Source organism: Lampetra fluviatilis, chromosome 13 (assembly GCF_964198595.1).
Source record: "Lampetra fluviatilis chromosome 13, kcLamFluv1.1, whole genome shotgun sequence".
Lineage (NCBI taxonomy): Eukaryota > Metazoa > Chordata > Hyperoartia > Petromyzontiformes > Petromyzontidae > Lampetra > Lampetra fluviatilis.
This window is the reverse complement of record NC_136287.1, coordinates 2,627,702-2,651,312: the sequence shown is the minus strand read 5'-3', so window position 1 is coordinate 2,651,312 and position 23,611 is coordinate 2,627,702.

Genomic DNA, 23,611 nt, shown 5'->3' with positions numbered 1-23,611 from the left:
CTTGCTCAGGAGAGCAACTCCTTCTGTCCCCGCGACTCGAGGCGTGCAAGCCCCCGTCTCTGAGCTTCCGTGCCCACGACTCAACGTGGAAGCGAGGAAGCAGCGCTTGGCACATCCTCGCACGGAGACTGGCCACCCTTCGTCGTCGTTTAATGGCTCGGAGACGCGGTCGTGAAGTTTGATGCCGAGCTTAGCGATCCATTCGAGTGGTTGTGGTGGCGCGCATCTTCCGAGCGCACCAGCGTCGCCAATTCGCGCTTGTGCCAGCAGCCACGCACGAAGGCAGTGACATTTTACCTTTCTTGCGGAGTCCTTTCAATAACAACAACAACAAGAATAAGAATGCGTCTTTTGGATCGGCGACCGCTATGACGTGACGTAAGCCACATGAAAAGGTCAGGAGATGTATGCACTGCGTGTGATTTATATATATTTTTATTTTTATTGTTTTCCTGCTCAAGGCAAGGAGACATTATTTATTTTGGTTGAAACTCAATCTTTCCGTGAACGCGCGTGTGCGTGTGTGCGCGTGTCTCTGCGCGTGCGTGTAGCTGTGTGTGAAGGGGAGCGGTGGTGTAGCGGTTAGCGCGCTGCGCTACAAACCGGGCGACCCGGGTTCGATTACCTCTCACGGCGACACCAGTGACGATTCTCTGAACCGGTCCTGGGCCTCCCCTACGTCGGCTCAACCTCAAATTAGTATCTTGTGCGGTGTGCAGTAAACATCGCCACTGGGGAGACAAAGGCGGTCGGGCGTGGTGCTGGCCACTCACCCCCTCGTGTACCGTTCCGGCCTTGAGAAGTGCTACTCGCTAACAGCACTTGCCCTTACAGTCTGTTAAGGCTATACGGGGGATCGTTGTCTTTTTTATTTGAGGGGGAGCGGTGGCGCTGTGGTTTGTGCACTGCGCCAAGCAACTCCAGCGAGCCGAGTTCGATTCCCGGCCTCGACTATCGTTCGTGGCGCAGACCTGAACTGGCCTGTCCCTCCTGTCGCTCGATCCAGCCTCAAATGAGTAATATTTGGTGCTGCGTGTAAACATTGGTTATGGAGAGACAATAGCTGCCCGGCGTGGTGCTGGCTAACACAACCAAGGTGTATACTACTCCATCTTCAATATGTACATTTCACCAACAGCATTTACCTCCAACAGTCTAGAAGGCGAAATCAAACGGTGGATCTTCGTCATTTTGATATTTGTATGTGTGTACTGAATACTAACACGACGAGCTGTCTTTGCTGCAGCCTAATCACCGAAAGTACAAAAATCTAGAGTAACTATCAACACAAGCAATGAGCTAAATGGATGGAGTCCCATTAGAGAAGACGCAATTTTGCTCATGAACCAAATTACATTTACCGTATTTTCCAATTTTGCTCATCGTTGCTTCCTTTGTGTTTCCGACAATGGACCAGCCAGTGACTGTGCTCAGCTGCAAACAAACAAAAAACCCTTTCGTAATGAGTTAGATCGCAGTGTCTTGGCATATTTTCTGGCGGGCCACATAATGAAGCCGGCGTGTGCTGGTGGGCCACAGTGTGTCACTTTGTGGCTTAATTTTGCATCGTAATGTGGCCGCTAATCTGCACCTGTTTGGCTCCAGGTCTTTCATCTCTGCATCTCACTTTGATCTCAATAATCGCAATCGTTGGGCTGCAGCTCGCGCCCATCTATCTCTTGTTTATCTCACTTTGATCTCACTAATCTGCGTCCCTATCGGTCTTGGCAAGCCGTATCTCCCGGTGAGCCATGGCTTTCGTGGGTCGCTCCAAGAGCCCACGGACCTCCAATTGAAGATTCCTGCTTCATACGAATCGGCACGACAGCAACCACAGTTCACCGCTAAGTTTCGTTGAAGTCACCACGGCGCTTGTGCCAGGCTAGGTGCACTTTGGACACCACGTGAAGTGTCGAAGGCCCGCTGGCAGGAGGTCACGGAGCAGATGTAGGTGCCGTGGGTTGGCTGACTGAGACGACTGGGAGAATCGGCACGGGCCTATGTCCACTCGCATGTTATTCCCATGACCAATGCTGGGATTAATCTTCCATCTCTTGGCTGCTTACTAAGGATGGCATGATCCACCCGCCACTCCTAATCGTAACAATTCACGTTTGGTGTCCGATATAACAACGATGCTTCTTTAATATTCGGGTGAATGTTAGCGCCTCAAGTGGCTGCAGGGTTTACGTAAATCCACGACAAGAAACACGTAATAATCGGTGCCTACAAACGCAATTCGACGCATGCATCGCGAGATAAGAAGTCAATACGCATTGATCCGTCGAGTCAAAGTAACCTCCCGTTCAAATAACCGTTGATTGGTGGAAATTCCACGCTTCTATGGCAGGGGTGAGGATCTCAATGGGACAACCGCTGCAGACACAACACGGTACTCAAAATATCCGTCGTTATATATCTCTGTTAGCTTGCTGTTAATATCCCACATTCGCCATCAGCCATGGTTAATCCACTGCTGGATGAAAGCCCCCCCCCTCGCCCCCGGCAGAAATTAAAGTGCGATTTCACCACGAGTCACACCTTCGATTAGCACGGTTTGCTACGTAGGGTGCAAAAGAAGTTCAACATACATACACTCCACCACTACACACGTACACTACGCACGTACACTACACTATACACTATACTACTATACCACACACCATACAATACACTACTACACACTACACTACTATGCACTACACCACCATACTACATTGAAACTCAATTTTTTAGAAGTGCTTTTTGTGTTTTGTTTGTTGACCGTCCCCCGCACCTCCGATGAGAACGGTTGGCTACGTACGGCGCAAAAGAAGTCCAACATACATACATGGTGGGCAAATATGGCAATTGATTTGTATTTTCAGAAAAAAACAGTAGAAAGTTGATTTGCAACATTTAGACATTTCTACATACGACCTTGCACTGAAAAAAAAAACAAATCTGTTGGCACATTTGCCCACCACGTGACAACTTAATTTAATTGGCTGTGTCAAACGGTTGAGGATTACGGCTTAAGGAATATTGAATTCATGAGTTACACCTACACGATCTCACCCGAAAGACACTAGCTATTTAACCATAACATTGGTTGTGAAAGTCTACTTGTAACGTACATGCACACACACACACATACAATACATTACACTGCGGACACACACGTGCGAGAGAGAGAGAGCCCCCCTCCCACCAGGAGTTGGGGGGGGTGCTGCGTGTAGCCGTGACACGAGCCCAGCGCGCTGAGAGGGCACCCAGCGTGGCCCATGCTTACCGCCCGGTGCCGACGTAAGCGAGAGATTGATTGGCCCCTATTGTATCGTGGACACTCAAAAGGCTTTTTCTTCTTCTTCTTCTTATTATTCTTCCAGTGCTTGCGATTGCTATCAACTGTTTGTTTGCGGTACCTCGCTGACGTTCCCCGCCTCTCTTCTCCTCCGCTCCGCCACCCCCCACCCCATTACCCCCATGACTACAGAATTGAGAAGTGCGTCGTCGTTGATGTTGTTGTTGTTGTTTCTATCTCGGTGTGTTCAGCGTAGGCATTTAGTTCGCTCGTCCAGACGGCGTTTAAAGCGCCACGTGGAGTTGTTCACGTCCCACGTGTAACCGATTCAACAAGGTCTTATTTTGTTGCAGTGCCCGCACGACATTATTTCAGCTCAAGACAAACGCAGCGTTAGGGTGGGAACATTTCTCTATTAAAAACGAATACATGCTCGCTTTGTAGAAAAGCTCCTTCAAAATGTTGTTTAATACCATTTTTTTTTCTAGAATGCAAATTTTGCACATGAAAGCCATTGAAAGATCTATGCATATTTAAATGGTTTATATTTCGCTCGCTAAGTGTGACGTGCGGAATGCCGAGGCAGAGTCGCGGGGCGCCGTGCGGAAAATCCTGAAAGCCTGATGCTTGTGACTGCAATTCTACTTCCCCAAGCTTTTGACGTGGAAACTTCTGCGCAATACAATGCCGCATCAAACTCTCGAGCAGTTCCAAAGGACTAGGCGACTTCACACTCAACGTTTCAAAATCATCCGAATAAACATTCGTAGTTGGTTCATTTGGGTTGCATCGTCTACGTGTATGTATAATGAATGTCAAATAGGAATGATGCACTGCACGACCCAGCCCAAAATAAACTAATTATGAATCGTTAAAGTCGACGGTGTTAAAAGATAAATCAACCTAATAATGCACACCAGGTGTCACGTTGACCATAATGATCTGTATTTTAAAATAAAAACCAACGATTATTTATGAAACAGGGCAAGAGTTTGACGCACACTAAAACACTGAATGCCCCATCACCGTCCCAGTGCTAGTTGGGAAAAAATACATTCCTCAAGGGCCCCATACTCCTTCTCTGCAATGTCGATGTCTTTTGTTGTTGTTGTTGGTGTCACTGTGCTCACGCACCACGCACGGATCCCCCGTGTAAAACTGGCGCTGCGGTGTCGAGACGTGAACTCCCTCGCCCAGTATGCAAGGAGGTTGTGAGTTCGATCGCCACCTGCACGCCCGCTGTACGTTTGGAGCTTTAGTGTCTCTCTCCCCCTGGTGGTGTGGAATTTACTCCGGGTCCTCCGGGTTTTCCCTCCTCATTTAGAATCGGCACGCGTTTCGAGTGGTTGGCTGCGGTAAATTTGCACGTGATAAGTCATTTCGTTGAGCCATCATTTATAGCTCAGTTGGCCTTACGTGGTAAAAAAGAAATTTGAGTAAATAGTAAAAATCGTAAAATAGCCGGGTAACTGGATGAACGGGACCACCATCCGTGTAGCAAATGAAACAAACACGACACTCAAGCGCGGATTTAAAAAGTTAGTTCGCCTGAGTGCGTCCGAATTACAGTCTCGATGTGGTTGACATTCTATGCTCAAGCAAAAAAAAAGCCACTTAATAACTGTGCTACTATCACCCACGTTTGTCTCAATCAGAAGAGACGAAATAAAACGGCAACCACATGAATGCCACATTCAGACCTTACCAGCATTGGGCAGTTGCATTTTTGTTGCATTTTAATGCCCCGTTGAGCTTCAAATAACAATTTGCAAGCTCTTACGTTAACTCCTTCTTCCTCCTCGTTAAAATTCTGAATTTGAGTCCAAATTACGTGATTATATTATTGCTTTGCATCAAGACTACAATTACGCTTACTCTGCATGCTGCGGCCTTCCCTGGATTCTGATACTTCACATGGCAAACAAAAACCTAATATGAATGAAACCCATAATCAACGTTTTTGGGTTTAGATCGCGTTATTTATAAATGTGTCGTAACCCTCCACCACCCGACACGGCCAATCAGTAAAAAAGTGTCACGTTGACAAAATGAATGAAACCCCATCTTTTTTTTCTTCCTGTGGATAGATCGTGGATGCCTGTACATTATTTTGAATGTGTACATTCAGAAATTCGGGAAGCTCAGGAAGGTACATTTTTTTTTTATTAACGGGCGTGTTGAAACTAAATCTGAACCCCAAAATACGACTTGCTATTTTTGTTCAACAACGCATTGCATGAGAATGTGTAGGCTGGGCCTGTCAACCAAAGCATCAGGGGCATGTTTTTTTTCATGGAGTGCAGGGTGACAGGAGCTGTAGTGCAGGGTGACAGGAGCTGTAGTGCAGGGTGACATGAGCTGTGGTGCAGGGTGACGGGAGCTGTGGTGCAGGGTGACAGGAGCTGTAGTGCAGGGTGACAGGAGCTGTAGTGCAGGGTGACAGGAGCTGTAGTGCAGGGTGACAGAAGCTGTAGTGCAGGGTGACAGGAGCTGTGGTGCAGGGTGACAGGAGCTGTGGTGCAGGGTGACAGGAGCTGTAGTGCAGGGTGACAGGAGTTGTAGTGCAGGGTGACAGCAGCTGTAGTGCAGGGTGACAGGAGCTGTGGTGCAGGGGGACAGGGGCTGTAGTGCAGGGTGACAAGAGCTCTAGTCCAACAGGTCGGGGAGCGGAGAGAGAACGCAGGGGATGATTGAGATTTGGATGCGCGGTCATTGTGCAGGCGGGCGGGTGACCGTGCAGCGAGTGTTGGGAAGACGGTGGCGGCAGCGGAGGGAGGTGAGAGACCACAGAGAAGTATAATGACATATGCAAACGAAGGCAGCTGTAGATCTTGATTTTCCTAAAGCGCGCTGCCGCCTAATCTGCGTTCCCCGTGTCACGGTGTTCTAAGTAGCCGTGCGCGTGTTTACCCACGAAAATGAATGTCTCGGCCCAGCGGGGCTCAGGCGGCACGGCCGTGATTAGTTGTTGGCAAGAGCGCATCGGAGCGCCGATATCATTCGCGTTTCATGAAGTCTCCCAGATTTAATTCCTCTCGGCTCCTTCCTTGCCGACTTTCCACTCGATAAACGCCGCGCGCGCAAATGTTTAACCTTACAGAGAGAATTTGGATATAATGTTTTTTTTTTATATTAAACTATAGAACTATAAACTATTACTTTTTTATTGTATCTACGAAGCGAATCATTATCCAACACTCAATTGAAATATTAAAGCACCCTAAACTCTAAATTAGGATAAACTTATGGCACTTATTCTTATTGAATAATATCTCATCTTAGCCATTTTGTGCTAAATGCGCCTTTCAGATTCCGAGTTATAATCAGGGTTTGAGCTGCCCGTCATTAAACCGGGTTCTCAAGTGTAGCCATATATGTTTTATTTCAAAAGCTAAGGCCCCACTGAGCAATACAGCTCTTTTTCAGAAGCGGTCTGGCTATCACGAATGATGGCTCAACGAAGACGGCGGTATCATCGTGTGGAAATGTACAGCAGCCAGAAACTCCCCAGGCGTGTTTCTAAATGTGGAGGAAAAAACGGAGGAACCGGATACAAATTCACGAGACTTACGAACTCCAAATATGCAGCAGCAGCAGCAGGCGTCAGGGTCGGGATCGGCATCGAATCCACGACCTCCTGCATACCAGGCGAAGTAGCTAACATCTCCAAGCCACCGTGATGATGATGAGAGAGAGACACGCAAACTCCAAATATACAGCAGCAGCAGGCGTCAGGGTCGGGATCGGCATCGAATCCACGACCTCCTGCATACCAGGCGAAGTAGCTAACATCTCCAAGCCACCGTGATGATGATGAGAGAGAGACACGCAAACTCCAAATATACAGCAGCAGCAGGCGTCAGGGTCGGGATCGGCATCGAATCCACGACCTCCTGCATACCAGGCGAAGTAGCTAACATCTCCAAGCCACCGTGATGATGATGAGAGAGAGACACGCAACCTCCAAATATACAGCAGCAGCAGGCGTCAGGGTCGGGATCGGCATCGAATCCACGACCTCCTGCATACCAGGCGAAGTAGCTAACATCTCCAAGCCACCGTGATGATGATGAGAGAGAGAGACACGCAAACTCCAAATATACAGCAGGCGTTAAGGGTCGGGATCGAACCCAGGACCTCCTGCATACCAGGCGAAGTAGCTAACATCTCCAAGCCACCGTGATGATGATGAGAGAGAGAGACACGCAAACTCCAAATATACAGCAGGCGTTAAGGGTCGGGATCGAACCCAGGACCTCCTGCATACCAGGCGAAGTAGCTAACATCTCCAAGCCACCGTGATGATGATGAGAGAGAGAGACACGCAAACTCCAAATATACAGCAGGCGTCAGGGTCGGAATTGAACATTACAACCTCCTGCGGACCAGGCGAGGTAGTTAACATCTCCTAGCCACCGTGATGATGATGATGATGAGAGAGAGACACGCAAACTCCAAATATACAGCAGGCGTTAAGGGTCGAGATCGAACATTACAACCTCCTGCACACCAGGCGAGGTAGTTAACATCTCGCCAACGCGGCCCCCCTTTGCATGTGGACAAGACGAGTGGCTCTAAGGCTCAAAACAATCATATATGGACTGTAATACATCTAGACTGCAATAATGATACTCGTCATTTACGGCGGTTGCCCCCCGTGCTGTCTCAGTCACAGAGGTTGTTTGGCCATACTTCCCCATCCTGGTCAGCGTGGGTCGGTGGAGTCGGAGCTCAAGAATGGTTTAGATATTCGTCGCCACTGATGTTAGCTGTTGCTAGGAATGAATCAGGTCGCCGGGTTCACAGGGCGCTAACCACTGCCACTCAGAGTAACACTGAGATTGTGGCATGTTACTATCACACTGGTAATGTCCAAAATATGCAATAAATAGGGCATCTTTTAGAATTCGGCCAGAACGCTTATCTTAACAATTTATTGAGATGCAAAGTGCAACATTTTTACATCGCAGCATGGGTGACAGACGGCGACAGCTTTAGAGGGCCTTCATCCAACAGTGGATTGACCATGGCCGACGAGGACATTGATGATGCTGCTGCTGACGATGTAAAAATATTACATCCTTACGTCATCAAGGGTCATTATGCAAATTCAGCCTGCGCTATTTCGACTGCGATGAAGCGGAACGCCACTCAAACCGAACCCCCACACTGAGGATTTTCTCACACACACACACGCAAGTAAGTACACACACACACGCACACACACGCGCAGAAATGATTTGCTCAGTCTTGACCGCACGTCTCTTTCATTATTAATAACATGGCAGCAGGCAAAGGCAATGTCTGCCTCAGCAAATTCCCTGGGATTTGGATTGTTGAGTCTCCATCTCAGCTGTCGCATTCATTTCATCATCAAATGATCCCAAAAGAAGGCCAGAATCGTTAATCGGGCTCCTCGACACCGACGTTGTCAGGAATGGGAGGGGAGGCGAGACCGGACAAGCGTTGGAAAGCGACGTTGAAAGATGCAATTATAAATGGGGCTAAGAACGGAGCTTTAATTATGACGGAATATTTTATGGGACGCCGTCAGACCGGAATAGACACAGCTGTAGTTCAGATGTACAGTGGATGTGGTGTGCAGGGTTGTGGAAAGATGTTCCCGGACGATGGGTCGACTGGAGTAGGCGCATGGCTAATCCTTTGCACAGCCGTGGCGACTGGTATACTGGGTGTGGTGTGCCGGGTACGTCAACAATTTTCCGGATTGTCGACCCGGACGAGATCCCAGCTAAGTTCAGCCCTGGAGGGCCGTGTAGATGCCAGCGGTGGCAGAAGGAGGAGAGGCAGACTGAGGATGGTATGGAAGGATGAGGTGGACTGAGATGTGACGACGGTGGTTGTGACTGGAGAAAAGTGACGGGATGGAAGGAGATGAGTAAGCGATACCATGCAATCGTGGGACTCTGGCTCAGAAGAAGTAAGTCCGTGAGTTTCAATGTAATTCTCTTTAAGTGTATGGGTAAGTCTCTGCGAGTCTACAACGAGTGTTATGTAAGTCTGTGTGAGTCTATGGTGGGTCTGTACGTAAGTCGGTGTGAGTCTATGGGTCTTTATGTAAGTCTGTGTGAGTCTATGGGTCTGTAAGTGTATGTGAGTCTATAGGTCGGTATGTAAGTCTGTGTGAGTTTACGATGGGTCTGTATGTAAATGTGTGGGAGTTTATGGGTTTAAGTCTGTGTGAGTCGATGATGAGTTTATACGTAAGTCTGTGTGAGTCTATGATGGGTTTGTACGTAAGTCGGTGTGAGTCTATGATGGGTGTGTACGTAAGTCTACGTATCTCTATGTAAGAATAGTGGGCTGTGACTAAAGAAGAGGCACAGAAGAGAAGTACGTGATGGTGGAACCTTTGGCTAAGAAGGAGAATCAGAGAAACCTTCTAAACACGCTTTCCCCAGCTGAATAAAAAAGAGAGTAAATACAATGGTATGCTATAAACAAAACTATTTTTTATTTAATATTTACCAAGCAAGGCTCGCTGAGCTATATAGCGCTTTTTCAGAAGCGACCTGGCCACAAATGACACCTCAATGAAAGTGGCTTATGCGGAATTTCAAAGCAGCCAAATACTCTAAACGCGTGTCTCTAAATATAGAGGTGAAAACCCGACGAAGGACCTGAAGAAAAATCCCCCCGGAGAGTGGACGTGCAAAGTCCAAACTTACAGGCGTCATCAGGCTCGGGATTGAACCCAGCCGTGTAGGCGAGGTAGTTAGCGTCTCGCCACCGCGACGCCAGTCGTTGTGCGAGAGATTCGCAAAGACAGCACCCCGACTATTGAAAGCTATCGTCGGCGGAAATAATTGCTTGTCCGAGCGACGCACCAAGTTTCGCCATCATTTCTTCTCCGGTTCTTGCTTCGCTGGGTTACAAGTCGAGTCCTCTGCAATCTCATCTCTCTCACTCGTGTTTTGGATATAATGGCCATGATATATCTGACAGACCCCCGGGGTAAAAATGTAATAAAAATAAATAGATGTTCGCGCACACGCGTGCAAGCGTACACACACGCACAGAGAGAAGGTAACGATCCAAAGTATAAAAATATATCCATATATGCCGTGGGGGGAAGTGTTATTTGTTCGCGAGTACACCTATTGTTACGACTTGGGTGGGAAACACGTCCCAGCGCTTCGTGGAACTTCGCGCACCTCACTATGAACTTAGTCACCAGTCTTTGGTTCTTTCGGTAAAGTCACGTAGATGAAAAAAATATATATATATGAAAATAACTAAATTAAATCACGACGTTTCGGAGGCAACACAAGCTTCCGTCATCAGGTGGAACAGCCACAATAATTTTGCTGTGGCTGTGTTTTTCATCTACGTGACTTTACCGAAAGAACTAAAGAGTATGGATCCTTTCAGTCACGAAAACTTAAAATCTAGAATTAGTCACCAGTCGTTAAATTCCCGGCGTCGGCTGCTGAGTTGTATCTGAATGGGTCTTAGATAACCCCCACTCCCTTCACCAGCCGGCACTGAGAAGCGTGGTGAAGTGTACACACACACACAAATAAAGAAAACCCAGAACCGACAAGGCATGGAGAGGCGTTCATCCTGCAGTTGATTTACAAATCACCGTTCATCACTTCTTTATGTATTCATTTCGTTAACATACCGAACCAGGACCTCATTTTACAACAACAGATGGCACGTGCCACTAAGTGGCGGTGACGTCGCAACAGTGCTTGTGCCAGGCTAGGTGCACTTTGAGGGCTCGCTAACAGGAGGTCACGGGACAGACCCAGGTGCCATGGGTTGACTGAGGTGACTGGCACGAGCCTCCTCCACAGAGGCCGCTGGTACCATTCATCGGAGAGTCCACTCAGCTCCACATCCTCTTTTGTACTACATTAGCCCATCTCTTTTCTAGCCCGTGCCGCGCCTGTTTAGCTCCCTCTATCTGGTCAAACATAAGTTGCTTGGGCATGCAGTGGCTGGGCATGCGGGCTACATGACCCAACCAACGCAGCCTCGCCTGCTGGAGGAGCTCACTGATGGGGATGTGTCCAGATCTTTGAAGGATCAGTGAGCTTCTCACACAATTGAGCCTGCTTGAACCCAGGATGGAACATAGGCAGGCCAGCCTGCATGTTTCATTCCGGCCTGTTCGAAACGTGTGTGGTTAGTGCAGATTTTATGGTGCCACGGTGGCGAGATGTTAACTACCTTGCTTGGTATGCAGGAGGACATGGGTTCGATCCCGACCCTGACGGTGCCTGTACATTTGGAGTTTACATATTCTCTCTGTAGTCGCGTGGATTTTTTTCAGGGTCCTGCGGTTTTTACCTCCACATTTTGAAATATGCGTTGAGAGTATTTGGCTGCTATGAATGTCCGATTGATAAGCCACTTCGTTAAGCTATCATTTGTAACCAGGTCACTTCTGAAAAAGCGTTGTATAGCTCAGTGGGCTTCACCTGGTAAGATAAAAAAAAATTTTGGTTTTTTAAAGTTATTTATTTCCCTTTCTTATACTTTGCGCTCCTATCGTGTTTATGTACTTTTTGTTGTTGCAACGTTCTGACCCGCCCGTTTTGGACATCTGTGAAAAATAGCTTTATAGCTCATCGGATTCCTCCAGTATAAAGACATATTCTGATTCTCTTTGACTTTACGCAAGAGAGGAAACTAAAGCACCCGGAGAAACCCCACGCAACAAAGTAACAACACGGACAGCACCGCGCAGACCCATTCAAGAATCAATTGACGGACTGCAGCCGCATACCTACAACACATGGTAGGCACTCTGTTAGACAGTCTACCGCGAAAGCACTGACCAGGCTCCAGCCTGCTTGATATTCCCAAAATCGGGAGCATCTGGGGTGATTTGGCGCTCCCAAAATCTCACAGGCAAACGCGCGCGCACGCGCGCTCTCGTAGGGCAAGCAAAGCAAAGTGAATTATACAAACGCGTGCCATCGCTCACACACGCCTCCGTCTGATCAATACAGCGAATGATGCGTTTGTGAAAGAGGGCCCCCCCCGGGGGTCGAGGCTTGACACGACAACAGCAAAAAAACCACCACCACCACGTCGGGGGGGGGGGGGGGGGGGGGGGGGGGGCTGGGGGCTTTGCGTCCGCCTCGCACACCTTTTGGTAAATGTCAATACAAGGAGTCATTCTTTGTTCCCTTATCGAGCGCCCCCTCTCCCGCCTCCTTTAAAAATGTTGCACGAGTCTCCAAATCGCCTCCGTATTGGCATTTTTTTGTTTTGAATAATGCGGTGAACCGGTGACATCGCAGGCGTGCGCTTCGCGCTCGTGTCCGAGTCGAAGTGCGACATTTAGTGCCACATGTTATCGCGCTTGGGAGGGGAAGCGGGCGGCGTGGAGGAGGAGGAAATTCGCTGCGTTGCTCTACGGAGCCGCTGAACCCACGCTCGACGACCCGGGGTCACGGCGGCTGACATCAGTGGCGTGAACTCTGAAGCACCGATCGTGGGATCCCACCGTCACCAGCTTCGCACGCGAGCAGCGTGGTGACGTATGGTCAAATTATTCTGATACTGCCAAAAAGGTCCCATAGATCGTGTCTGTGTGTCCCACATCGAGCGCAACAAGGTCACGTGACAGGCTATTGCGGCGTGGGGAGAGGGGCTTCACACAATGGGCTGTGCACTGCAGTAAGATGTTATTATAAACAAATATTCTAATAACACACGGCTTAAATAGAATTGTGTGACGATAAAGGTGTGCAACGACGATGTCAGAGCTCGCCTTGCCGAGATGCACACTGTACTCTCCAAGCGAGAGTTTCTACGTTTGCATCCACTGATACAGCCACCGAGTGTGCAGGCGCTGCAACTGCACTCGGCTCCACAAGCCAGAGAGTCCCCAAGGCGCAGGTCTACGGTGGCTAGGAGATGTTAACTACCTCGCCTGGTCTGCAGGAGGTCGTTGGTTCGATCCTGACCCTGACACGTGCATATTCGGTGTTTGCACGTTCTTCCCGTGGTCACATGTTTTTTTCTCTGGTTCTTCCGGGTGTATCCCCTCCGCATTTAGAATCAAGCTTTTAGAATCACGCGTTTAGAGCATTGTGACCGCTCTACATTTCCACGTGATGATAATGCCACTTCGTTGAGCTCTCATTTGTGGCCAGGCCGCTTCTGAAAAATATCTACATAGCTCAGGGGCCCTTACCTGGTAAAAAATGAAAGAAATAGTTGAGTTTTTGTTTTAGAAAGCGGTCACGTTCCGCGCTCATTCACGAATGCTGCCAGCGACGGCTTCTGGGAGTCCGGGAGGTTTGCAGCCGAGGAGCCACTCAGTGGCCTCGCCACGTTCGCTCCAACCTCCTCGGTGCCTTCGAGCTACGAGCTCCTCTCCAGTGGAGATCAGCGCGTCGTGTTCCAACGTGATGGGCCGCTGTAAAAACAACAACAAATCTCACCCCCAGCGGCTTTTGGCTGGCCATCGAACAAAGGCGGTGATCACCGCATCGCGCAGCGCTCTCAGATCCCCTTTCTGCGGCCGTCTAAAACACTCTTCCTTCCGATATTAGGAAGTCATTGGAGCTATGCACTTTTAAATCTCGATTTAAAACTCATTTCTTTAGAACTACTTTTTTTGTGTTCAGTTTGTTGTCCTTTCCCTGGAACCTCCGATTAGCACGGTTGGCTACGTGCGGTGGGAAATAAGTGCAACATTCACACATAAATACTGACCTCCTACTGGCAGGGTCTGACTCCTGTTATTTGTTTCTGCGGGATCGCACAACTCTAGCTGGCGTAAGAACCACCTATGGGTTAATTTTGACGCAATCCTCATTCCATTTCTTTCCCCCCCCCCCACCATCCCTTTGTCATTGACAACATTTCGCAATGGCTGGCAACCTTTCACGTCAACTAGAAGACGGCAAAGCCACGGCGTTACCTCGCTCGTGGAATCTCTCACTCGAGGTGCACGTGTTCTGAGAGCTCGCCCTAATATTATAGGGCCCACACGAATATGAAACTGAAGTTGTTGCTCTGCATCTGCATCAGCCATACGATAGAAGAAGATAGGGCCCACGGCCTTATCGTGTCGAGGTTCTGTTTGGAGGAAATAAGTGTCTGGCTCAACAAAAAAAAAACTTTTTTTTTGGATAGATTTATTTCCCGACGCGTCTCGTCGGGATGTCGCGTGATTGTGCGCGCTCGCCTCATCTAATTGTGTCACAAACGAACGCGGTGACATAAAAATGTCCATGTGGATGTACCTTGCGGGAGTATTTATTCCCGCACCATGGGCGCAGATTTATCGTAAATCGCGTCGTTAATGTCCAAACGCTGGGTTAATTGCAGCGGATTGTTGTTCCAATGCCTGCCGCATGGCTTAAGTTGGATTTGTATATGTATATTTTATTACTACTACTATAGATTTTTACGATAACAAAAAAAACACTTTTCGGTTCTCATTTAACAAATACAAAATATACTCCAACAGCCCTCCGATAAAAAAAAAATAATCATCATCACCCACGCGCACCTGCGGTCCGCTGCCTCTCCACGTTTGTGAGTCTGGCAATCGTCCCACTTGCGAGAGGCGCTGATTGTCCCCGGTCCAGGCAGGTGCGTTCATTGTGCACGGGCAATTATCTGTGCAGCGGGCAGCCAATGAGAGATAGAGAGAGAGAGAGGGAGAGATGCGTGAAAGCGATAATTGTGAACGCCTGCGCTTGTGCCAGCACTTTCAAGCACACTTAAAAAAAAGACACAAACCCACAATGGATACAGTGGCGGCTGGGTGTGGTTGGCATGAGCCCTGGTTTGAAAAAATAAAATAATGCCCACTGTCAATTTCCAGATGCCTCTTAACTTGCATCCGCAAGTTAAACCATCGCATTGAGCGTTGAGAGGGATAAAAGTGGCGCTTGGACAACCTACAACTATTTAAACTAAGCAATTTTTTCCCCCCGGGTAAGGCCCAATAAGCTACGTAGCTCTTTTTCAGAAGCGACCTGCATGGCCACGAATGACAGCTCAACGAAGTGGCTCATCACGTGCAAATGTATAGCAGGCAGATACTCTAATCGCACGTTGATTCTCGAATGTGGAGGGAAAAACCGGAGGGACCCGGAGAAAAATCCACCCGACCACGGGGGAGAGAGACACGCAAACTTAACATTTACAGCAGGCGTCAGGGTCGGGATCGGGATCGAACCCACAACCTCCTTCATACCAGGCGAGGTAGTTAACATCTCCCAACCGCGGCGCCCTTTCAAGGGGACCCGTGTTGCAAACGCATCGTGCAACTACAGCGTCTCCAGAAGGAGATGCGCTCTTTTTTATATATTGTGCTAAAGCTTCAAGGAACAGTGGTGAACGAGATGGCTCGGAGATGAGAGCGGCGCGTGCTCATGGTGCAGAGGTTGATGGCGCATGCAGTGGGGAGCTCCCATCGTGAGCACGTGCTATACGTACTGGAATATAACAAAAAACAACTCCCACGCGTCTTGTCGTATTTTGTATTGTTTTTCGTAATTTCAAGTTGTAGTATTTTAGGAAAATACGCGCGTGATGAAATCTACGGTGGCTATTTTCCAAAGACCACCTGATTAGCACGGTTGACTACGTACGGTGCGAAAGAAGTTCATACGTATGGACAAAATAACTCTGCTAGTCTTTTCAACGGACCTCATATATGTGTAGTGGTGGTATTGACGTGCGCCGACTGTGACAGTGATGGATCACGGGGCGGCGCGGGGTGCGGGGTTGGGCACGCGTTGTGGGCGTGGTGTGGACGCGCGCGCCGGGAGTGACAGATGACGGGGCGGCGCGGCGTGAGTGGTGAGGCACGATGAGATGTGGGAAAAGAGGATCGTAGCCAGCGCCCGGCGATTGGTCGAATAAGTGGGTGCTCGCAGCGACGTCCGCAGGTGGGGTATAAAGGGGGACGCGCGAGAGCACTCGGGGAGAGTTACCCAGTTGAAGACCCGAAGACGGAGCTGAAGACTTAGTCAGTGGCGTTAGTCGCCGAGTAGCTAAGTGGATGTTAGTCATCCGAGTAGCTCAGTGGCGTTAGTCGCCGAGTAGCTAAGTGGATGTTGGTCATCCGAGTAGCTCAGTGGCGTTAGTCGCCGAGTAGCTAAGTGGATGTTGGTCATCCGAGTAGCCCAGTGGCGTTAGTCGCCAAGTAGCTAAGTGGGTGTTTGTCACCCGAGTACTAAGTGGATGTTGGTCATCCGAGTAGCCCAGTGGCGTTAGTCGCCGAGTAGCTAAGTGGATGTTGGTCATCCGAGTAGCTCAGTGGGCGTTAGTCGCCAAGTAGCTAAGTGGGTGTTCGTCACCCGAGTACTAAGTGGATGTTGGTCATCCGAGTAGCTCAGTGGGCGTTAGTCGCCAAGTAGCTAAGTGGGTGTTTGTCACCCGAGATACAAAGTAGGTGTTAGTCACCTGTAACCAAGTTTGATAAAATAAAGAGTGTGTTACCCGTGAAGTCGTCTCCCGCCGAGTTACTACATTACAACTGGCGTCAGAAGTAAACCTGTCTTCAAGAAGTATGGACACAAGGAAGACTACCCGTACCCACGAGCGAGGTCGGGATGACGACGGCGTACCGGGGACACCGACCTCGGGAGTAGAGGACGAGGAGTTGCCGCCGATGCAGCACTTCGCGGTGATGGCCGACGCTCCGCTTGCCTCCGACACCGGCCTCCAGGACGCGCACGCCCGGTTGGCGGAGTTGCTACTCGCCGCCGCCGCTGTCTTGGCCGACATCTCCGTTCCGGCGAGGGGAAAAACGGCTGCGGGGGTCGTGGAGGAAGCGACGGTGGAGGATTCCCGCCAAAGGGCGCTTCGCGCCAAAAGCCTGGAAGTTGCCGCCGTTTTTGGGGGGCCGCCACCGATTGGCGGGAAAGACGGACGCCACGTGGCCGGACACCTCCGCGCAGCGCAGCCCACGTCATCGGCGCGCGCCGGAGCCCTCCATTTTGCGCCTGACAACCGAGCCGACATTTTACACAACTCCAGCGGAGCGCGGGAAAATCTCTCCGACGTCGACGACGATCGGGTCCTCCAGCAAAGATTGCCCGCGCTGTCGGCGTTCAAGGCGGATGGGGGCGACTGGGGAGCCTTCCAACGAAGGTTCCTCGCTCATCAGGAGATGTCGGGGTGGTCCGACACCACTGCCCTGCGTGCGTTGCCAGCGATGCTTGACGACGACGCGCTTGCAGCCTTCACATCTGCTGCAAGGTCGTCCCGCTCTACGCTCCAGGCCGCACTACACCTGATGGCGAAGGTGTTCGGGCCGCCCTCCACGTGCCGCCACCAGTTCTACGATCGGCGGAAGGTGGCTGGGGAAACGACGCTAGCCTACCGCACTGCACTGCTCGCCTTGGCGGACGCGGCTTTTCCCCGCATGGATAAGGAGGGGAAGGACGCCATGGTGACGGAGCAGCTGCTGGTGTTGGCCCACGAGTTGGGGGTCCCCATCAACGTGGCAGACGAGATGGAGATCTGCTCCCTGGCGATCGCCACGAGCATTCACGCGTACGAGGTCCTCAAACGCAAGCCGGGGGTCGTCTGCAAATGGCCGGGGAATGCGGCACTGGCCGCCACGATCGCCGAACCTCAGCCAGCTGAGGTGCAGGAGCGGGGCTTCGCTGCATCGTGTCCGGGGGAGTGGAGAACGGGAGGTCGTTCGCCCACACGTTCGCCCCGCAAGCTGGAGCAACCGAAACCTACGACGTCCGTCGTCTGCTACAACTGCGGCCTTCGGGGTCACGTCGCAGCCGGGTGCCGGGCCCCGCGTCCGCGCGCCGCAGGACCACGTCGGGACGACGACCAGGGCCACAAGTCATCCCAACAAAACCCGGCAAGTCGCGGCACCTCACACGTTCGGTCCACAAACATGGCACATTCGGGTCGCCGCTTCGCGGTGGGGGGTTCGCGGCTGGGTGCCGGGGGTTCAATTCGGCGAGGGGGGTCCGTACGCGGCCGCAAGCAGTCGAGTGGTCCGAATTGGCCCACAGGATCGTGGCTGCGTCAGCCGGGTCGTCCGTGGTAACGGGGTTCATTGACGGGGTTGAGGTCCGGGTGCTTGTTGACACGGGTGCGTCGGCCACCATCATCTCGGACCTTATTTATAACATTCTTCCCGTCCAAAGTAGACCCCTTCTGCCAGTAGACGTGCCATTTTATGCGGCGAATGGGGGATCCCTGGGGATCATCGGCCAGATTCGGGCGACTATTTGCATTGGGGACATTAAATTAGCGGGCCCTATTTTTGTATCATCATCGCTGGCCGTTCCCTGTTTGCTAGGTACGGACTTTTTGTCAAAAATGCCCATCAAAATTCTTATTGATCAGGCCTGCATAGAGCTTCCGTCAGGTCGGCGGGTTGCCTTCTTGTCGAGCCCTATCAAAGTGCACACGGTTTGTGCGACGGTGCAGGCGCTGGCGACTCACACTGTACGGGTACCCCCGGGATCGCAAATGTTAGTACCCCTTCGGTTCAGGAAGCCACTCGAGGTGGGTGCGGAGGCACAGGGGGTGCTGTTGGGGCCGTCAAACAGAGCCAGTAAGGGCCTCGACTTAGCGGTTGCTCAAACCGTGGTGAGAGGGGACAGTGAGCCGTTCGTAATGGTCCTGAATACGGGGTCGCAGCCGGCCGTAATTGCGCAGGGAACGGTGCTGGCTCACGCCGCGCCGCTGCCCGTTGAGGAACGGCTCGTGGCTCAAGCAGATTTTACTGTCGAGTCGCATCCTCAAAGTGATGAGGGGACTGAGTGGTTGGACTCGCTGTGTGCGGGTTCTGCTAACTTGTCCGGGGTGCAATTGGGAGCATTGAGGGGTTTGCTCATCGAGTTTGCTGACGTATTCAGCAAACATAAGTACGATATCGGCTGCACTGACCTGTTGCGCCACCACATAGCTACAGGGGACGCGGCCCCTATTCGTCAGAATCCCTTCCGGCTCAGCCCGGCCGAGAAGGAACATGTGCAATCGGCGGTTAATGATATGTTGGCGGCCGATATCATTTCGCCCTCTTCTAGTCCGTGGGGTGCTCCTATTGTCCTAGTAAAGAAACAGGACGGGTCCTTGCGGTTTTGTGTCGATTTCCGCCGCTTAAACAAAATCTCGATGGCGGATGCGTATCCGCTCCCCAGGATGGATGAGTCGCTGGATGCCTTGGCGGGAGCGCAGTTTTTTTCCACACTCGATCTGCTCTCTGGATTTTGGCAATTGCCACTCGATAACGAGTCTAAACCTAAAACTGCTTTCCGGACACCTGGGGGCCTTTTTGAATTCAACCGTTTGCCCATGGGCTTACATTCCGCTCCCGCCACGTTCCAGAGACTCATGGAATTGGTTTTGTCGGGCCTCCAATGGGATACCTGTTTGATTTATCTTGACGATATTATCGTCTTTAGTCGGACTTTCGAGGAGCACCTCCAGCGACTGAGAGCGGTGTTCCTCAGGATGCGTTCCGCTAAGCTTAAATTTAAACCGGCTAAATGTTTTCTGCTTCGGGAATCGGTCAGGTATTTGGGCCATATCGTGAGTCGTTCAGGGATCTCGACGGACCCTGCTAAGACGCATTGCGTCAGCTCATGGCCAACGCCAACCTCGGTCACAGAGGTTCGTAGTTTCATTGGTTTTGCCTCCTATTACCGTCGTTTTGTCAAGCAATTTGCCACCATAGCCAAGCCCCTGCACGCTTTGACGGCTAAGGGTGTGAGGTTTCACTGGGGGGCAGAGGAGGAGGATGCGTTCTGCTCTCTCCGTGACGCTTTGGTGCAGGCTCCCCCCTTGTGTTACCCCGATTTCACACAACCGTTTTTGCTTGACACGGACGCCAGCAATATGGGTATCGGGGGGGTGCTCTCACAGTTGGTCGGGGGGGTTGAACGGGTGGTCGCCTACGGTAGTAGGGTTCTTTCCCCCGCGGAACAACGCTATTGCGTAACTCGTCGTGAATTGTTAGCCATTGTGTTTTTTACACAGCAATTCAGGCCGTATCTTTACGGCCGTCATTTTACGGTCCGGACGGACCATGCGGCTCTACAATACGCTATGCGCGTGGCGCAGCCATCGGGCCAATTGTCCCGATGGTTGGAGGTCCTTCAAGACTACCAATTCACGACGATTTACCGCAAGGGGCTGCGGCACTCAAACGCGGACGCCTTGTCGCGGTTGCCGCCGTGCACGGACTGCACATGTTTGTTGGGATCAGCGCGGTGCAAACCCCCGGTCGCCGGCACCCCGGGAGTTGCGCTCGCCGCCACGGACACCCCGGGAGAGGACGCCCCCACGGGGAGGGATTCGCTGTTGTCGTTGCCCCTCATTGAGTGGGGCCGCCTCCAGATGTCCGACAGCTCCCTACTTACGCTGCGTCGGAAAGTTGGCGCTCCCGAACAAGGGGAGGCGCGGGTCGGTTCCTGGGTGTGCAGACAGGGCCTGTTGATGAGGTGGGACAACATGTCCCGGCGTCACGTGCTCGTTGTGCCTGTTGCTATGCGGGGTAGGGTTGTTCTGGCAGCTCATGAACGGCTCATGCATCTGGGTTTTCACAAAACGCTCGCCCTAATCCAGCGAGACTATTATTGGCCGGGGATGGGTAACGACGTGGCGAATATTCTTAAGGGATGCGTAGGGTGCCACCATTGGCAGCTAATCCACCGCTGCAATCCATTCAGGTTTCGCGTATAAACGAATTGGTAGCGTTGGACATCTTGGGGCCCTTTCCGGTTACACCAAGGGGAAATAGGTTCCTGCTGGTTGGCGTGGAATACTTCACCCGATGGCCTATGGCATGGCCGCTCGCCAACCAGTCGGCTGCGGCGGTGGCGGACGCCTTTGTCCAGGGTTATGTGTTGGACAAGGGCGCCCCCGAACGCTTGCTGACGGATCAAGGGAAGAATTTTTCGAGCGTTTTGTTGCGCGAGGTGTGCGACCTGTTGGGTACAAAGAAAGTGCGTACTTCCCCCTACCACCCGCAGACTGACGGGATGGTTGAGCGTCTGAACAGAACGATTACGTCTATGTTGTGCCAACAGGTCTGCGACGATCAGGTTGATTGGGACTTACAGGTGCCGGGGGTACTCGCGGCCTATCGAATGGCCCCTCATGCGGCGACAGGGTTTTCCCCATTTTTTCTTATGTATGGGCGGGAGGCCGATCCGGCCATGGACGTCCAACTGGGGATTTCCCAGCCACGTGCAAAATCTAAATTGGCAGACCACATCAAATTTAATATCGCCAAATTGACTGAAGCGCGGGAGGGGGCAAGGTTGAATTCGCGGTCGCGGCAAATGGCAAACGAGAAATTGCATGAGCGGAGAGTGCATACGCATGATTGGAAACCAGGCGATAAGGCCTGGCTGCATTGTCCACATGCACCGTTGGCTACGTCCCCCAAGTTGTTGAGACCTTGGAGGGGACCGGTGGAAATTGTGCGGGTTGCACGGCCCCAGAGTATACAGATTAAATGGGGGAAACGCCGTTGGTATGTGCACCCCTCCCGACTGAAGCCCTATGCGGCACCGTGTGACCCCGTTCTGTGCCGTGACGACCGGGCGTGTGATGTGACCGTCGACTCGGGGAGGGAGGTGTCGCAGGCTGATCCTCACGTGTCTCCACCTGACCCACCCCCAGGTGCCTCGGGCTTGACGGCTGCTGACCGTCGAGAGCCTGAACCCCGGGGCACGCACGAGTCCTCGATGCCTGGCCGATGTCTTCCTGAACCGCCGGCACCACCGGACGTTCAACCGCGTCTGGTGCCGTACGACGGACCGGCAAGGCGGACTCGGGCTAGGTCTCAACAATTTTCATGAGGACGGGTTTTTTTTTTTTGTGCTCTACACCGAGCTCGCCCGGTGTTCCCCTCTGCCGGGGTAATGTCCCGTTGTAGGGACGCTCGGAAGAAAAGGGGACACTGCACGAGTCGAAAAAAAAAAAATTTCCATTTATTTTTTTTTGTATACACATTGCTATTGTCACTCGCCGGTTTGTATATATTGTTCTATTGTCGCGGTGGCATTGGTTGAGGGTTGCGGATGGTGGTGTTCGCGTCGTGTTGTGTTGTTAGCTTAGTTGTTGTTCTTGTTGTTGTGTTGTGTTACGGGGCACACAGGGAGGGTTTGTATATTTTTGTAGCAGCCGGGGCGGCTGCGAGCTATGTGGTAGGGGGTGATGTAGTGGTGGTATTGACGTGCGCCGACTGTGACAGTGATGGATCACGGGGCGGCGCGGGGTGCGGGGTTGGGCACGCGTTGTGGGCGTGGTGTGGACGCGCGCGCCGGGAGTGACAGATGACGGGGCGGCGCGGCGTGAGTGGTGAGGCACGATGAGATGTGGGAAAAGAGGATCGTAGCCAGCGCCCGGCGATTGGTCGAATAAGTGGGTGCTCGCAGCGACGTCCGCAGGTGGGGTATAAAGGGGGACGCGCGAGAGCACTCGGGGAGAGTTACCCAGTTGAAGACCCGAAGACGGAGCTGAAGACTTAGTCAGTGGCGTTAGTCGCCGAGTAGCTAAGTGGATGTTAGTCATCCGAGTAGCTCAGTGGCGTTAGTCGCCGAGTAGCTAAGTGGATGTTGGTCATCCGAGTAGCTCAGTGGCGTTAGTCGCCGAGTAGCTAAGTGGATGTTGGTCATCCGAGTAGCCCAGTGGCGTTAGTCGCCAAGTAGCTAAGTGGGTGTTTGTCACCCGAGTACTAAGTGGATGTTGGTCATCCGAGTAGCCCAGTGGCGTTAGTCGCCGAGTAGCTAAGTGGATGTTGGTCATCCGAGTAGCTCAGTGGGCGTTAGTCGCCAAGTAGCTAAGTGGGTGTTCGTCACCCGAGTACTAAGTGGATGTTGGTCATCCGAGTAGCTCAGTGGGCGTTAGTCGCCAAGTAGCTAAGTGGGTGTTTGTCACCCGAGATACAAAGTAGGTGTTAGTCACCTGTAACCAAGTTTGATAAAATAAAGAGTGTGTTACCCGTGAAGTCGTCTCCCGCCGAGTTACTACATTACATATGCACCAAGGCATATCACTCCGATGTTCTCCCCGTGGTCGCGTGGATTTTTATCCGGGTCCCTCCGGTTTTTCCCTCCACATTTTATAAACATACGCTTCGAGTGTTTGGCTGCTAGAAACTTCCACGTGATAAGCCACTTCGTTGGGCTATCACTAGTGGCCAGGTCGCTGCTGAATACGAGCTACCTAGAGCTCAGTGGGCCTTACCTGGTAAAATAACAGTCGTGAATTGTATTTATCTGCAGGCTTACTGGCACACACGTTGAACACACACATAAACAATCAACAACAACAAAACAATAACGACTAAGATCCTCCCATGAAGCCTTCATTGACTGTTGGGGCATGTGCTGTTAG